At 35.0% G+C, this 3,858-nt stretch overlaps 1 pseudogene; it reads left to right on the plus strand.

Moving 5' to 3' along the window:
• Window positions 1-3,728: 3,728 nt before the first annotated feature.
• LOC112471000 lies at window positions 3,729-3,848 on the plus strand (annotated as a pseudogene).
• Window positions 3,849-3,858: the final 10 nt, after the last annotated feature.

Consider the following 3,858-nt stretch of genomic DNA (forward strand, 5'->3'; position numbering starts at 1 on the left):
GTTTAATCCTGATATTTCCACAACAAGCTCATACTTTCAAAAGCCTCACCTTCCATTTCTATCTGGTTATGTCCATATCTAACTTTGTAATCATGACCAGTCACTCTGTTTTTGTGTATAACCATTACTTTGGCTGTCCTGGTGTCATTTGAAATGTGATAAGCCACAAACTGAATTTATCCCGCCATTTCTAAATAAACTTTCTTCTCTTGTCTAGTTCTCTCCTCTTGCATCTGGGACCATTTCAACACAACCCTCTTCTTTAACGACTGTATCCATTCAGTCGCCAAATGAACTCTTGCCAACATCAAAAGTTCAAATACTACCTCCCATTCCTCTCTTTTTGTTCATTCCCACTGCCATCAACAAGGCCATTGTGGCCTAACTAGTGGTTTTCAAATTTTGGTCTGAGGTAATACTACTCCTAGAAGTTTTGCCCATAATTCAGATTTCTAGGCTATAACCCTGAACCTCTGACTCACAATTCTCAGGGAAGAGGACCAAGAAATATGTACTTGAACCCCCTGGGTAGTTCCAGTGGTCAGCCAGCCTTCCAATTATTGATCTAAACATTTGCTGATATCTATTATAAGGTGAAATTTCATGGTGAATAAAACCGGGAGAGTGACAACTGGCATGGAAAGGACTAGAGGAAGATGAAAGGAGCAAAGAATGATGATCAGATTCCTGGCTTGATGAACTGGATATATAATAGTATCATTCACTGAGACAGAAAAAGTAGAGACAAAACAGGGGGTAGATATGTGGTAGGAAATGATATTTTCAGTTTTTGGACATGAGCTTGAGATGCCTATGGCACCAAATAGTAGCCTCAACTCATGAAGCAGGGAACATTGACATTGACAGTGCTAGGACTTAGTCTGATCCTAAATAATGTTGAAGAATTGAAAACGCAATATTAACACCAGTCATTTTATTAAAATAGGAGTTAAGTGGATAATGGTAAACATAATGTTTGCTTATGGTGGGGCCCATGGAAGAGAAATCTTAAGTTAAAGCCAATGTGTTTTTTGACTTATATATTCATTTATTCATTCAACAGGCATTTATCAAAATCTTCTCTCCCATTCCAACAAATTTTGAATGATTACTAATATGGTGCTTTCAGAATATACTTTGGAAAGCAAAAGTTAAAAGCATGAAGCCAGTTCAAGGCAATTTATCACAATCCAGGTAAGAGAGGAATGACTCAGGGCAGAATGATTTATGTCAGTGGAGGTGGTAAAGGTAGTCAGATGCTGGTTATAATTTCAAGGTAGACATAATAAATTTTCTGATGAATTACATGTGAAATATAAAGATCAGAGACAAGTGAAAGATGACTCCATGGTTTTGGATCTGCATATCTGGAAGTTTGGCGTTTCCACCAATTAAAATAGGAAAAACTAAAGGTGGAGTAAGTTTGTGGGGAACAGATTAGGTATTATGTTTAGAAAAGGTTGATCAAGAGGTATAATAGACATCCAGATGGAGATGTTATGTAGGAAGTTGGATATATGAGATTGGGTCTCAACGGTTTACACGTAAATTTGGAAGTCATCAGCTGTTATTTAAAGCCATAAGACTGAATGAGGTCACCAAATGAGTGTGTGTGCAATACTAAAGGAAGAGTCGGCGACAGAGCCCTGAAGCCACCTAACATTAAAGTTAACACTGATGAGAAAGAAACAACAAAGGAGATGTCAGTTGCCATTTATAATTAAGAGTAATAAGCCATAAAATGTGATTTGTTAAAGCTTAACATTACGATGTTTAAGGGAAATCTATAATTCTTATTTTGAATCTGTTAAGCCACTGGTTTCTGAAAGTTATAATGTTTTTATTAATTTTGAATTTCTATACATTTTGGAAGAAATATTTAGAATCTTCTGTAGCACCTTCTCAGGGATGGAATTTTATGAGTATAACATGTTTGTAAAGTATAAGAAATGTTTTTGGAATAATTATCTGTATATAAGCCTGAAATAGACAAACGAAGAGGGTGAAATATTCTTTAACCAAAAAGTCAATTTGATGGCAAAAATGCATTTTTTAAATTTAGAAATCAAGTCAGAGCTAACAGAGAAAGGTAGAAAAGTCACCTTTCTTGAAGTATCGGTCTGTAAAAATTACCTGAATCAGATGTTGCTTATACATACTGTGCATATTCGGGTATACATTAGAGTGTTTAATTACAGTATTATCCAACATATAATAGAGTTATCCATTTAAATACGAAAACTTCCTGGATGTGAGTGAATGGCAGTATGATGGACTTTATCTGGTGTCATGGCTTTTCTTTGTTTCATGAGATAATTTTTCAGTCTTGAAAATACTGATGAATATATAAATCACTTTGTGGAGTTATTTACTTAGGAGTTGAGAAAAATCATATTATTGCTCACTTGAACCTAACAATAGCATAGGGAATGGGAACGGAAGTAATGCCTGTTTTAAATTTTTAAAATGTTCATTATGTGTTGGTGAATTTGAAAGGGACAGAGGTCTATTCAAAAGCTGAACTTTCTGATGGGATCGAATAAATCTTCACAGTGCGGTATGGCACATATATCCTTTGAAATGAAATAGTGTTCTGAATTTTTCTTACATAGAAATTCTCCTTATGATTTGAGTTTTCCGAGAGAATGTAGGTGCTCTGTCATCTATCTATATGTATGTATGTATCTATGTATGCATGCATGTATGTATGTATGTATGTATCATCTATCATCTATCACTCTCCACTAGTCCTTAGCTGATGCCTTATGTCTTTCTTGTCAGTCATTTACATTATAAAGCTCATTCTCTGGTACATTTTTAAATTAGTGTTAAGAACAAAATTTTTATATCTTTCATGAGTTCATAACAACTGTTTACTGTCTTTATACTTGAGGATAAATCTAGGTAGATATAAACCCATGACTTACATTTTATTCCCTGAGTATCTTAACTATGTTACTTCACTGTTTTCTGACATAAAGTGTTGGTACCATAAAGGATAAGATCAGTCTGATTGTCTTTCCTTTATTAGTGACTTGGCCTTTTTGACAAGATGCTCAGTGTTTTTTTTTATTATTATTTAAAATCAATTTTAAATAATTTTACTAGACGATTTCTCAATATTGGCCTTTCTGATTCAATTTCCCACATATGTGGTGTGACTATATATGAGTAAATTTGTTTGTATTATAGGGAAGCTTTTCTGAATAATAATTTTACTGTTGGATTGAGAGAAGTGTGTTATCATCTCCTATATAACTGTTTGATTAGTTGCTTCATTATGTTGGCTTTCTTATGAATTACTGCCTGTAGTTCTGAATTTGAATAAAAGTATAAAGTCAAGATGCTCTAACTTTTCCCATGTTTTCTGGAAAAGCCTAGAAGTAACGAGTAACCAAATAGTAGATCAGATTGTGATCTCTAAACACAATTTCCACCATAAAGAACCCACTATTCCTGAATAAATGACTGATTCTAGGACTAGGCATGAAATGTATAAAATGAGCTTGAAACATCTTGTCATGCAAGAAATTAAGGAAGATATAAAAGAACATAATGTCTTGTAAAAAGAACTCAAGAACCAACTATAAGCACCCAGTGGCCAAAACTGTGCAATACTGGGCAAGGTTGGTAACATCTGTCACCCTCAGTGTAAACATCTTTCAGAGCAGTATTCTTCAAACTGTGCCTTTTGTTAGCATCACCAAGGACGCCTGTTTAAAACACAGATTCTCAGCCATGCTACCCTGAACAAGCCTGATCCCGTCTGATCTCGGCAGCTAAGCAGGGTCGGGCCTGGTTAGTACTTGGATTGGGAGGCCACCTAGGAAGACCAGGTGCTGTAGGCGTAAAAAATAT

Source organism: Pteropus alecto, unplaced genomic scaffold (assembly GCF_000325575.1).
Source record: "Pteropus alecto unplaced genomic scaffold, ASM32557v1 scaffold821, whole genome shotgun sequence".
Taxonomy (NCBI): domain Eukaryota; kingdom Metazoa; phylum Chordata; class Mammalia; order Chiroptera; family Pteropodidae; genus Pteropus; species Pteropus alecto.